Genomic DNA, 14342 nt, shown 5'->3' on the forward strand with positions numbered 1-14342 from the left:
ATTTGCAGTATTTGTGTATTTCTTGTCCATTGAATATACGTGAAACTTTGCAACCTCTTTGATTAGGTTCCGATAATAGTTTGCGTGTGGGACTAATAATGAACTTTTTGAATGGTATGCTCCTAAACCCATTTCCACAGAAGTTCCATGTTTTCCATTGCAGGATTTTGAACAGTAGGGTGATTTTTAGGAACAAATTTGCTATATTATATCAAAACTGCCTTACTACTATATTAAGTAACATACCTCTATGTTATCTGAAATACATTTGAAGCTTTGATAGACAAGGTGTCATATTTAAAATTCTTGCCAGGGATTTTATGTTCTTCATAATAGAAAGGAGAAACTGGAAAGATACGGTTTTATATAAATTTGTGTCTCTAGATAGAGGAATACTTATAAAGAAAGGCTAAAATTCAGGTCTTGATATGAAACGTACTTATAGTCACAGAACTAATTCCCGTCTTGTCTCTGAACTCACCGTGGCACAGCAAGATGTCTAAACTTTTCTAAATATAATGCTAGGTGCTCACCTCCTCTTTCTTCCAGACACCTGTCTGTGGAATTTTAATGTGTAGGTTCAGAACAATGTTTCTCAACTGGGAGTGATTTCATCTCCCAAGGGACATCTGGACATTTTTTAATGTCACAACTGGAGCGCTGCTACTGGTATGCAGTGAGTAGAGGCCAGGAAGCTGCTAAACATCTTACAATAAGCAAGAAAGTTTCTGACATGAAAGTATCCAGGTCAACGTGTTAACAGGGACAACACTGGGAAACGCTGCACTAAGCTATCATAGCCCTCAATGATTAACTCTCATGCAAAAGCCACATTTCTTATCTCTCTTGAGACAACAGAGACTGCAGGAAATAATGGCAGTTGAGAGCACAAGTTTGGGATTAGACTACCTAGTTCTGAATCCCACCTCTTCCACTTAAGAGCTTAGGCAACTTTCTTTACCTCTCCATGCTCAATTCCCTCAATTTAGTACCAGTAGCTATCTATGTTAGAGGTTGTTGATTTTCTTCAGAACTGTCTTCGGCACTGGAGATAGTGGTGAACAAAACAAACAAAAAATTTCCTTGCCCTCACAAAACTTACTTTCTTTTCTTTTTCTAAATGAGAGGATGGGATACAGTGAGACAGATTCCTGCATGTGACGCGACTAGGATCCACTCAGCAACCCCCATCTAGGGCCATCGCCTGGACCAACCAAACTATCCTCAACACCTGCGGTCCACGCTCAGACTAATGGAGCTATCTTCAATGCCCCGGGCCAACGCTTGAACCAGTCGAGTCACTACTGGCTGTGAGGGGGAAGAAAGGGAGAAGGAGAGAAGCAGACAGTTGCCTCTCATATGTGCCCTGACCTGGGATGTCCACACGCTCGACACTCTATCCACTGAGCCAACGGGCCAGGACCCTACAACTTACTTTTCTAGTGAGGATGTTCATGAAGATTAAGAGTAAACACTATAAATATACCCTGAAATACAAATCCTTGATTATTATTTATTTTTATTATCAACTACAGGACTTTTATCATATGTCATTGTCATTAAATTACTGTTTAGTCAACTGTTTAAATTAAAACAGTTTAAAACAGCACCTACCCAAGTAATGGTTAAAACTCATGTTATTCCATTACTCATTATATGTTGTTAAAGAATAAAGATGTGATGTCTCTTGGGTTTTTTGTGTTTTTTTGGGGTTTTTTTTTTTGTTTTTTGCTTCTGGCAAAAATACCTGCCCCTAATATGTCAAAAAGATAGAGGAGAAAAGTAATTCTAATATAAAAGCTCCAGAGGAAGATTATGTTTTCATGCTAGCAAAGGCAGTATGTGAGAAGGTTCTTAAATAGTGACAGCACTTAAAAAAAAAAACGGACTCAGCTATTCCAGAGAGGTCAGGGCTGAAGGAAATGGGTCATATTCCCTAGCTCAATCTGAGAATCAAGCTGTATCTGTATCAGAGGCCTAGATAAAATGAGTAGATCAATGCTATTTTAGAAAAGACATCAAGAAATTGACAAATAGCAACACAGATTGCTGTTCTTTAGCATTATGTCCCCTTCACCAGTGGCCCCCAACCTCCGGGCCGCGGACCGATACCAGTCCGTGGGCCATTTGGTACCGGTCCGCAGAGAAAGAATAAATAACTTACATTATTTCCGTTTTATTTATATTTAAGTCTGAATGATTTTTTATTTTTTAAAAATGAACAGATTCCCTCTGTTACATCCGTCTAAGACTCACTCTTGACGCTTGTCTCGGTCACGTATGATACATTTATCCGTCTCACTCTAAAGGCTGGTCCGTGAAAATATTTTCTGACATTAAACCGGTCTGTGGCCCAAAAAAGGTTGGGGACCACTGCCCTTCACTATTTACTACCAGACATTAAATCATTCACTGTAACTAGAGGATCAAATGAAGACCTGCTTATTTACAGCCTCTGTGGAACTATTTCATTCAACAATAATTTGGTTTCAAAGGATCTTAAGATGAATAAATCAGTTGAGTATAAACTAGTAGATATTTCTATCAAGTTACATAAACAACAAATTAAAAATGACATGTTTACCGGAGACAGAAGTTCATTAGTCTACCCAATTGCTTTTCAAATCTTCTATACTGTGAATCCAATAATGATGCAGGTAACTGTACCAAAAAGCTAGGCTAAGCTGTGTTACTTTTCAGCAGTTCTGAGCTTTCTGGTAGCTTACATAAAAAGGGAAAGCCAATAAACTACAGAGCTCCTATAACCTATTTTTGGAAACAGCAATTTAGTGCCATTGGAATAGCAGGTGCTTTTATAGAATGAATAAGTAAAACTGCATGGCAGTGCTCTGAAGACGGGGAAGTCCGAATTCAGTTCCCTTTCCAGGGTCACACTGCAGTTCAGTCTGCTACAGTCTTCCTTTTTTTTTTTTTACAGAGACAGAGAGTGAGTCAGAGAGAGGGATAGGCAGGGACAGACAGACAGGACCGGAAAGAGATGAGAAGCATCAATCATTAGTTTTTCATTGCGCATTGCAACACCTTAGTTGTTCATTGATTGCTTTCTCATATGTGCCTTGACCGTGGGCCTCCAGCAGACCAAGTAACCCCTTGCTGGAGCCAGCTTGAACCTTGGGTTCAAGCTGGTGGGCTTTTTGCTCAAACCAAATGAGCCCGCACTCAAGCTGGCAACCTCGGGGTCTCGAACCTGGGTTTTCCGCATCCCAGTCCGACACTCCACTGCACCACCGCCTGGTCAGGCATACAGTCTTCCTTTAGTGGGAAATATCATGCCAATGACATCTTTACAGAAAGGAAAGACCCCCACATACACACCATACACACACTATAAATAGATGCATAAAATGCACTTGATGCACATTTCAAATATAAACCCCAATAAAATTAAGGGTTTAGAGAAAGAAAAAAAACCAATTTGTTTGCTAACATACGGGGTTTTAAATTTCTGGTAAAATGATACAAGTTAGTAATACTTAAGTAAATATTTCATTTTTTTTTTTAAATTCATTGGGGGGAGGAGAGAGAGAGAAAGAGAGAGAGAGAGAGAGAGAGAGAGAGAGAGAGAGAGAGAAAGATGGGAAGGAGCAGGAAGCATCAACTCCCATATGTACCTTGACCAGGCAAGCCCAGGGTTTTGAAACAGTAACCTCAGCGTTCCAGGTTGATGCTTTATCCACTGTACCACTTCTGGTCAGGCTGTTTCACTCTTAATAAAATGTTATTTCAAACCACTCAAGGACAAAAATGATAATATTCAACACAATTAACAATGACCTGACAAAAAACCTGGTTTAAAATTCCTGCTATTTAATAATAGGCCAAAACTATGCAACCTTTGTTGAATGCAAGAAACCATACATTTTTTAAAAAAGAAAACATAAATCTTATATTTATATATAGGTAATATACCCTATAAATAGTTCCTTAAAACACTGAAATTTGATTATTGCAAAAATAGGTGTGGTACTGAGTACTAGATTAAAAAAAATAAAATTAAAAAATTAGAACAATGCTACACTGGTTAGTACAAATATTCCTTGAAACAAGTATAGAAAGGAGCTACTCCTATTTAAAAATAACAGCATTGTGATTTTCAGGAGATAGGATCATTCACAATGATGTGATTAAGCATCAAGGACTGGCCCGTCTTACTCAGGCCCCCTCACAGTCGCATCCTGGCCGCACTCGTCTAAAATATCATGTGCATAACACACGGTCCAGAGGTGAGATGAAAGTTTCTCTTTATATATGAATTTTCAGAGTTTCCTCAAATCTTTTGGCCATCTTTTTCTACAATGACATTAGCTAGATGTTTGGGCCTTGCTTAATTCAATCAGTGGTAAGCGAACTTACAGCAATCAAGAGTCCCTGCTTTTCCTGTGGCCCACCTAGAGGAGTGATTAAAATGAGGCTGTATTATAATAGTAAGAAAAAGGTGGGAAGGGACAAGCTCATAGTTAAAAAAACATTTCATTTTCCTTAGAAAAAGCAACTCACATACATTCCAAGAAAACACTTACTAGAATATTCAAAACTACATTTCTCCATTCTATCTGTTAAAAGAAGAATATGGTTTCATCCACTTTTTTCCTTTGGGAAGCTTTGGGAGGTAAAGAGAGTGATTTAACCTGAAGTTAGAACTCTTGAGGCTTTATTTGTACTCTCAGAAAATTTTCAAAAGTATTTTGGCCAATTAATAACTATGTCTTGGCTACTTCTTAGTATTGCAACTCTTTCTTGTGGGAGTATTTGTATTTGTGTGTATTTAAAAACACCTTTATATAGTGAGTAACCCCAGTTACTGTTTTAATACAAAATTCACTCTGTTTTCCAACTTTAGAAATAAATATTGAAGTTGCTATTAACATATTGTCAGTAACAGCCAATATCACTTCTAAGTGATATGTTAGACAAAGCACGCTTTATTAGGTAATGTTTTATATGTGTTACTATGGCAACGAGATTGAAAATTTATCCACTATGTATAAACAAATACGTATTTTTAAAATCCTGTCCCACAGAAGAAATTTTGGTTGTCTCTTATTAAACTCTGATGCAAACCATTTGTATGATTTGCTGTGAATCATGCATTTCCCATGAGAAAGAAAGAAAGGATTTCATTTAGTATAAGAATAGAGTATCAGAGTGGTTTGGCAATTCTTCTGGCAATCCTGGTAATGAAGCCAGTATCATGACTTGGATTCTTACGGGAACCCAACCCATAAAAGCAGCCACATACCCACAGTGTTGTTAAGACTAGACTAGAGCAAGGCAAAAGAGGTGTGGCAACTATGGAAGCCACTGTATTTAAATTTAGGTGGAGACTATAGTCAACAGCTCAGATGTGTACTTACAACTTTTTTGATTTCATTATTTCTTAATCAAATAAATCAATAGAAATCATAAAGTCTTATCACTTTGAGACTCAGTCTCAAATTAGGTTAAAGAAAAACATACTTGTAGCAGTGACTTTGATATTAGCTACTGTATTTATTAAATCAATCGTTATTTTATATAAATTTATGTTATTCTATGGTAGTCCATAGATAACATAAATTTAAAATACTGATAAATTTATTAATGTTTTATACAGATAAATATTTTATTTTCATTTTTTAATAAAAAGGAGAAAAATGTTATGCTGAAATTTGACGACCACAATGACTGCTTCTGCAATTTATTTTTAAACTGAAAATATGCTGGCATGAAAAATTGTGCCTACAATTAAAGGCAATGTTTTAAGAACAAAAGAAAAACACTAAAAGCGCCCTGCCTCTTTTTAAGAAACTAAATTCTTTAAGCCTTAGTTATATGAAGAAATAACCACTGATTAACAATCTACAATATTGTAATTTTTTTTTCTCAAAACATGAGAAGTATATATTTCCGTTCCCCACATTTAGTTCTACATGCCATTTGCCTTTAACTTAGAACTAACTGCTTCCAGACATCCTGCCCAAACCTCAGTGATTCACTTACCCACCATCGACAAATTCTCCTATGATCTTAACCCTTTTCTCTTCTACCCATTCTCCTCTCATTATTTAGAAACTGGATAATCTCAGATTGCCAGAGGGGTGGGCTGGAGAAAAAGAAATCACCATATGGGAGCACCTCACTGACCCAGCATTGAATTGTAAAACCATCACCTTAAACTACCACTTGGGGTCCCCGCTCAGTGCTGAGCACGCTCAGTTGTCATACTGTACTTGAAACCTGGCAATCAATCCTCACACAGCTGCTCTGATGTATTACTATCTTCGCTTTACAAAGGGGTAGTAAACTGGGCTCCCAGAATTTACAAGGTTGTCAGGAATCACAAGAAGATATGGTGAAGAAGAGGTGCCTCCAAGGTTCAAGCTACATCCTTCTCAAATCCTCATCTTTCAAGTTCAACTGCTGCCCCTTCTGTGACTTGTACCACAGCCCATAAGACTTTTCAGTTCTGCCCTACATCTTCCCACATATTTCTGCTCAATGGTACAAAAACAAACAAAACAAAACACTACACTTTCCTTAGAAGCACTTCCCCTCTTCCACAGACATGACCACGCAGCCTCCTTCTTCTCTCCTACCTCACTGCCTTGCACACTCTAAGTCTACGTCTAACTGAAGCATGGTAATAAAACCTTTCCTGATTCTAATTTAATTTTAAACCCAGTATCTCTTTTCTATCTTCATATGCTTTAAGGCTTCGCAACCATCTTCCACTCTTAGCTGCTCAAAGTTATTGTAAGGTATTTTTCCCCGCCGAGAAGGAAGGAAGAGGGCTCAGAGCCACAAAGTGTGAAATAATAAACGGCTTTATTGAGTACAGAGCTCACACCCCGCCCGGCAAGGTTCCCTGGCCCCAAGGAAAGAAAGATGGAGAAAATGGAGGCTAGGGAAGTTGCAAAGATCAAACCGCGTGGCAGATATTTAAAGGGTCCCTCTAGGGAGGTGGAGCTACTATGACATGGTGAAATTTCACTGGCTGGCAGACGATAGCTTCTTTCCAAATGGTTCCTGGAAAGCTTCTTTTGGCGGGCTTGATTGTGGGCGGTCCTAGCCAAAGTGGGCGGGTCTGAGTCCCTACATCACCATGCCTCTATCCACCGACCTTACAGTTATCACAAATTTATATATGTTCCTTCTCATTTCCTGATTCATATCAAAGATTTGAGTACAAATAACAACAATTGTAAAGCACAGGTTTTATAAAAGCACCCAAAAGGAACTGAAAGTCTTGCTTCTCCCAGTAGGAAAATATCAGTATGAAGTAATGCTGCAGGTATAAAGCTGTTTTCGTTTTTGGTTATCTAGAGATAATTTCTAAACCATTTCATGGGAAAAACTGCTTAAATAAAATAAACATACACATTTAGAATCTACAAAATAAACACTTGATAATAGATTTTAAAGAATTTTAGAAGTAATGCAAGAATAATTCAGTTAACATCATGATAGCTACAAACAAAATGTATCTATCATATTCATAACTGTTATCCATCCTGAGTGTTATGGCATAATTACATTTTAGCTCATCTGTAAATTATAAGCAAAAATGACTAAAATGATTTAAGTAATTCTTTCACTTGTAAGTCATCTGAGTAAATCTTAACTTTTAAATGAAAAATTCAAATGACATTTTATGTCATATATATTTTATGGTTAAAACATAAATATGATTCTTAGAATATACAGAACCACCAAAGTAATTTGTAATCTACCAAAATAATTTCTGCCAAGAATTCAAGGATCAGGTGAAATTTCTTGTTCACATCCAGAAATCACCCTGTAACAGTAGACGGCTAATATCCCATCATCGCTTTAGTTCAGGTTCTTGTGTCCCCAAGATGCTTAAAACCCCCACCAAATATTAGCTCAACTTAAATGTGCTAGCAGAGTGAGATTTCTTGAAAGAAAGTAAAATTATGTCACTCACCTTGCTTTAAAAAGTTGTTGGTACTCAGGCCTCTTTTTTTTTTTTTTACAGAGACAGAGTCAGAGAGAAGGATAGATAGGGACAGACAGACAGGAACAGAGAAAGATGAGAAACATCCAATCATCAGTTTTTCGTTGTGACACCTTAGTTGCTCATTGATTGCTTTCTCATATGTGCCTTGGGGGGGGGGGGGCACAGCAGACCGAGTAACCCCTTGCTCAAGCCAGTGACCTTGGATCCAAGCTGGTAAACCCGGGGTCCTCCGCTTCCCAGTCCGACGTTCTATCCACTGCGCAACCGCCTGGTCAGGTGGGCCTCTTTTAATGTAAAATACAATGGTTTATATACAACTACAATTTAATGAATGAGAAGCCTAATTATTCTATCTAAGGTTAAAGTATACGACTGAATGATCTTTACAAAAAGCACTTGTGAATTAACCACATAACAGAATGAAAGGAATGCTTTTTTGAAAAGTTATCTATACTGCTCACAAAATTAAGGGGATGTTTCAAAATGAGTATGAAGCGATAAAATATCCCCTAAGTTTTACGAGCAGTGTATATCACCTGCATAAATAATATATTAATTGCAAAACCCTATTGGGGTTGGGGTTTTTAAATAAAACTTATCAATGTCTGACCAGGCGGTGGCGCAGTGGATAGAGCAGGGGTCGGGAACCTATGGCTTGTGAGCCAGATGTGGCTCTTTTGATGGCTGCATTTGGCTCGCAGACAAATCTTTAATTAAAAAATAATAACGTTAAATATATAAAACATTCTCATGTATTACAATCCATTCATTTTCTACCGCTCATGATCATGGTTGCAGGTGGCTGGAGCCAATCACAGCTGTCCTCTGGGATAACACCAAATTTTTATTGGACAATGCGTAACATACCTGGGTCGTTGTATGGCTCTCATGGAATTACATTTTAAAATATGTGGCGTTCATGGCTCTCTCAACCAAAAAGTTTCCCGACCCCTGGGACAGAGTATCAGCTAGGTATACAGAGGACCCAGGTTCAAAACCTGAAGTCACTCACTGCCTTGAGTGTGGGATCACAGACATAACCCCATGGTTGCTGGTTTGAGCCCAAAGGTCTACCAGAGCTCCCGGTCAAGGCACTATGAGAAAGCAATCAATGAACAACTAAGGTGCCACAACGAAGAATTGATGCTTCACATCTCTCTCCCTTCCTATCTGTCTGTCCCTTATCTGTCCCTTTCTCTGTCTTGCTCGCAAAATAATAAAAAACAAACAAACAAAACTAAGCAGAACCCCAACTCAGAAATATGTGAGTAATTAGAAATATTATATTCTTCTTGGCATTTAAAAGCAATAATGTGATATATCTGAATTAATAAAATTCTAGGAGATATATATATAGTATATGTCCTTATACTTCTTAATGAATGCTAATTAATGTTTTATTGTAACATGTATTAAATGGAAGGGAACAAACAGATTAGAAAAAGTTAATTTTAAGCATCACATCTTTATGTCATATTATTTGAATGTTAACTTAATTTTAACCTGCACATAAATAACCACACAATTTCAAAAAAGATCCAATTATTGTACTGTAGATGAAATATTCTTTCCTAGAGGCAAACTGATAGACTATATATATTTCAAAATTATATATATGTATATGTATGTATTTAACCCTGAAAATGTCCAATACTAATGTACTAAATCAAATTCAAATAGGAAAATAAATTAGTAAGCATTTAATTTTACTATTCTTTATTGTACAGTATTTGATCATTTTAACACTGTATGAGCTGTATCTAAACAAACACTTCAGGACCAAAAAGATAGTTACTAATAAGTCAAATGATACCGCTATAAAACAAAGATTTTGTTAAAAGAAATGGTAGCCTTTCCTTCAAAATAGCTATATTGTAGTGCAACTTCAATATTTTCATTCATTATGAAACAGGCACTCGTGAAATAGCCTTACTAACATTATAAACAAACAGAAAAGTAAATAAACAATAATACAAAGGGAAACCACTGAGGAATTGTTATTGATTAGAAAGGCAGAACCAGGAAGACGTCTCACAAGTTGCTGCCACTTGAATTGAGCCTCGGGGTCAGCAGTAGTCAGATGTGGCTAATATTTTAGCACAGACTGAACGAAAGGGGCACAGAAATGGGGCTGAAAATCCAGGCTTTGAGTAACAATATATTTAATATATAGAATTCGTAAAATAAGTTTTGAAACAATGTATTTGCTCTACTCCTCTTATTTCAATTTTAAAATTATATATATATGTATATGTATGTATTTAACCCTGAAAATGTCCAATACTAATGTACTTAGGTGATGCGCACAGCACTTAATTAAGGCTTAGTTTAGTCAGTAAATCATCCTCAAGCACTGAGAAATTTCTCACTTACAGAAGAGGCAGGAGTGAGACAGAACTCTGACCCAGAATAGCAGAGGAACACCCACTTCCTACAGCAGAGACACAGATACAGCGAGTAGAGGCAGCAAGGAAACCCAGTGGCCACTGCAGTGCATGCGATGGCAGTCTTATACCCCAGACACACACTTCCTTCTAATCAAGTACAAGGCCATGGTATGCTAGCAGCTGGTTAGGTAATCAGCAGGTCTCATTATCACAGTGAAGATAAATCTCTATAACACAAAAATCAAGATATTCTCCTCACTCATTTAAACTTTGTCCACCAATTCACTTATTTATGCTCATATATTTATTAAGCATCTAATATGCACAAGTATCGTGCTGTCCACCGCTAGGACACAAAAATATAGTTTGATATTATATACAGCTTAAAGAATACAATTCCGAGATCTCGGTTTACTAACCTAAACCCCAAACTTGAAGAATAAACAGGACAATTACAATTTTCTATCAGGCTTCAGTACTGGTGGAAAGGATTCCTCAAAGCATACTTTATTCACTAGAAAACAGACAAGCACTTGATCCCCTACTGCTTTCGACTTGAGTAAAACCTTTATGTCAATTTCAGGTTATCGCCCTGAAGCTCTGCTCATCACCCCCACCCCTTTCCACTGCCCGATTTAAATTCCTGTCCACACAATGAAGTTTAAGTAGCTTCTCCTCACTTGAACTTAATGGTATTTAGGCTAGTGACCTCCAGTGTCATAATGCCTCAAAAACATCTTTGTTTAAAATGTTTAATGATATATTTCAATTCATGATTATATAACTTATCGATTAAGTTTAAAATATAAGCTATTTTAAAACCACGATAAAAGAGTTTAAGTGGATTCAATATAAATTTTTAAAGGGCATAAAATATTCATGAGTTCTCCATACACTTAAATTTTCTAGCTTTGGGCATAATTTTCAGCTGGAAGCTGAAAATTCTGCAACCGATGGGAAAAATTGTGAATCCTGAATTAAGGCTGTCGAGTAAAATAAAATGAACTTGAAACCCTACTTCTTTATTTCTTATGTTTCTAAATATAGAATAGTATAACGTACTATGAATTGTAATATGAGGCAGTTATTGCTAATTCCTCAAATGTGATATCTCTACACATTGACATATAAAAAGCTGATTTAGATAATTTTCTTTCAATACCTAACCATCTTATTCACATACAAAATATGTACAAGTCTTATTCCTTTAACTGCTTCAGAAAACTGATGTGAAAATATTTCACATATATATTTATTAAGAATTTTCATAATGCCTTTCCCTCAACTAAGAATTATAAAGTAGAAGGTGCCAGTACTAGAAGAGAAAACTTAAATATTCTCTAATGGACCTTGAAATCACAAGACTGGTTGGTTCCAAACCTGCATGAAAAGAAATTATACCTAAAATGGCAAAATGTAAAAGACTTTCAATGTTTCAGTTTGTACCATTTTAATAGTATAAAATTTAAAAACTATCATCCATCTACTCAAAATGGAGGAAAAATCATTTTAAAAAAAAGCAGCTATATAAAAAAATTTTTTACTCAAGCCCCGGCCAAATAGCTCAGTAGATAATAATGTCATCCCAGTAGATAATAGCATTTAGGGCACTTTTTTGATTCCCTGGTCAGGGCACATACAAGAAACAGTCAATGAGTACACAACTAAATAAACCAACAAAGTGGAACTAACTGATGTTTTTCTCTCTCACTTCCCCCCCTTTCTTTCTCTCTCTCAAATCAATGGGAAAATTTTTTAAAAAAAATTTTAATAGCCTACTTCTTAAATTAATGCTTTCAAAAGAACTAAACAAATTTACAATAGTGCAATTCAAAGAGACATGAATTAATATTGTTAAAAAATAAATATTTAAGGGCCTATTACCCAGCTTTTATAATCAATAGCAGTAATTAACTTTCTTAGTTTCTTTAAACACCAAAATATTACCTACAATACTCTCCTGTCATTGTATTGCTCTTACACTTTAAGTTAATGAAGATTCCTATTTTGAATTAAATTACTGAAACAGACCACATAATTAGAGAATATAAATAGCAGCAGCTTCAAGAAACTGTTAGTTTAGACTAATATAATTTTTAATAAGAACATGATATAATTATATTGCATTGCTAGCAATTTATGGAAAATTCTGAGAAGTATTCACTTAGTTCTATTTATGAAATGAAAATCAAGTGTTTCCCTCTGAATAAATTAAAAACTAACAAGATAAATTAAAAAATTTTAATGAAAATCTTTAGGCTTTAAAGTAATTCGCAGCTACCATGCATTTTATGAAGCATAAAGTTAAAGGGAGATTAAGAGCAAAATTATATCTTAAAATGCCAAAGTCATTTGAAAACCTAATAATGTATCAAATTTCTACAATAATATAAACTTCAGTTACAGAAACATTTATAATATATAAATCCTAGAGCTACAAAGATTACTTATCACAGATCATTAATTGAAAAAAAAAAGGACTATTGCTCATTTAGCCCTTAGCTGTTTATATATAAAAGTAACAAGAACTACTCACCAGCTTTCCTCAAAATCACATTCGTAAACAGACATTCAACTACCGGCAAAAAGGATAATCAAATGAAAAAAAGCCAGATTCAACTCCTTTGTCTGAGCTGCCTCCAAATGAGCACTGTGGGGACTAAGCCCTCAGGAAACGCACTGTGGCTGTCAGGCTGGCCTGCCACTCGGCAAGTCTGACACCAGACCCACGTCACACACCAACATGTCATTGCAGCCGTAAATTAAGGCAGCTTCATGAGGAAGAATTTGTTGTGATTATGCATGTTTTCCAGCCTTAAGAGTAACATGTGACTTCAATCCCCTTCAAGTTGGCACACAGTCTAGGGTAAAACATCAGCATATCTGTTTGCAAATCGCTCTTGAAGGAAAATGTTCAGTGAGAAACTTAAAATAAATACATATTTCCTGTTAAAACTACAAGCCTAACACAATTTAAATGATTCCTTTAAGTATATTTTGTTGTTTTCAAAATTGATACATACTTATTTCAAAAATTCAACCAATAAAAGTATAAAATTGCCTGGAGTTTCACCAAACAGAAATGATAATAGCTACTCGTATTTACTGACCACTTATTGTCAAGCATTTTATAAATGACATAGGTTCTATAATTATCTTCATTTTACTGAAGAAACTGAGGCACAGAATAGTTAGGGAATGTGTCCAGTCATGATGCTAATAAGTAACTCAGCAAGATTCAAACCTCGGTGGAGGGCCTCGACTGCCCATACATTTGATCACTGAGTTACACTGTCTAGCAATAAAGATAACAGTGGAGGATATCCTTTTAGACCAGAGTTTGCATACACACGTGCATGTGTGCACATTCAACATAGGGCAACCAAACGATGTTGTTTTGCAACTCTCTCTTTTTTTTTTTTTTTTGTATTTTTCTGAAGCTGGAAACAGGGAGGCAGTCAGACAGACTCCCACATGCGCCCGACCGGGATCCACCCGGCACGCCCACCAGGGGGCGATGCTCTGCCCATCCGGGGCGTCGCTCTGTCGCGACCAGAGCCACTCTAGCGCCTGGGGCAGAGGCCAAGGAGCCATCCCCAGTGCCCGGGCCATCTTTTGCTCCAATGGAGCCTCGGCGGTGGGAGGAGAAGAGACAGACAGAAAGGAAGGAGAGGGGGAGGGGCGGAGAAGCAGATGGGCGCCTCTCTTGTGTGCCCTGGCCGGGAGTCGAACCCGGAACTTCCGCACACCAGGCCAACGCTCTACCACTGAGCCAACCGGCCAGGGCCTTTTTTTCATTCAACAATATGTTGTGAATGAAACACAAAATATCCCTGGTGGCTCAGGGGATAAAGCATCAGCCCTGTGCATGGATATCCTGGATTTGATTCCTGGTCAGGACACAGAAGAGAAGCGATCATCTGCTTCTCCTACACTCTCCTTTCTCTTCCTTTTCCCCTCCCACATCCAGTGGCTCA

At 36.9% G+C, this 14342-nt stretch overlaps 1 protein-coding gene across 18 annotated transcripts in view; it reads right to left on the reverse strand.

Annotated features, from left to right (window-relative positions):
- PLEKHA5 (pleckstrin homology domain containing A5) overlaps positions 1 to 14342 on the reverse strand; it is a 277256-nt gene that overhangs the window by 114080 nt on the left and 148834 nt on the right. Inside the window, exon 4 of one of the 18 annotated variants that reach the window (XR_010747626.1) lies at positions 4375 to 4409. The exons of the other annotated variants lie outside the window; for them this stretch is intronic. The gene's annotated coding sequence lies outside the window, so the exon portion shown is untranslated. The remainder of the gene's footprint in view (positions 1 to 4374; positions 4410 to 14342) is intronic. 18 annotated transcript variants of the gene reach the window in all.

This window comes from Saccopteryx leptura, chromosome 1 (assembly GCF_036850995.1).
Source record: "Saccopteryx leptura isolate mSacLep1 chromosome 1, mSacLep1_pri_phased_curated, whole genome shotgun sequence".
Classification (NCBI taxonomy): Eukaryota; Metazoa; Chordata; class Mammalia; order Chiroptera; family Emballonuridae; genus Saccopteryx; species Saccopteryx leptura.